Genomic DNA, 585 nt, shown 5'->3' with positions numbered 1-585 from the left:
GATAGGACTACTGTGTGAGTCAAGATAACTCTCCCATTAACCAGAGAAGAGACAAGCGAGGTGAAGGTGGAAGAGGATGGAAGAGTTAACCGTACCACTAGGGAAGAACTATGAAGGGATCAGAGGGGAGTGGAGGGGCCTACAATAGTTGACATAGTATTATCAAACTACGTGGGAGGAAAATAGGAGTGATGGAGTGTGCTGTAATGGAAATCCCTAGACCTTATTATTTATACAAACACCTCACCCACCCTAACTCTATGTGACTCATACCTTCACATCACCATATCCTATGACTTATAATCATGAGTCATATGAGATCCTTAGTTGACTTGTTTGAGTCAACTGCGCAACATACGTAAACCAATCATAATTCTTATAACAAGTCATGTGTGCTAAATGCATCACATACATGAAACTCGTGACTCATAAATATAAGTCATGTGTGAAAGTCATAACATCATATAACTTACAACTGGGAGTTATTACATAACAATAAACCCTTATGACTCACAAGCACAAGTTATGTAACCGGTACGGGTACTCGGTTATTGGTTTTATTTTAAGTATCGCTTTAATACTTGA

The sequence above is a fragment of the Tuber melanosporum genome, assembly GCF_000151645.1.
Source record: "Tuber melanosporum whole genome shotgun sequence assembly, scaffold_17, strain Mel28".
In the NCBI taxonomy this organism is placed as follows: domain Eukaryota; kingdom Fungi; phylum Ascomycota; class Pezizomycetes; order Pezizales; family Tuberaceae; genus Tuber; species Tuber melanosporum.
This window is presented reverse-complemented; position numbering follows the sequence as displayed.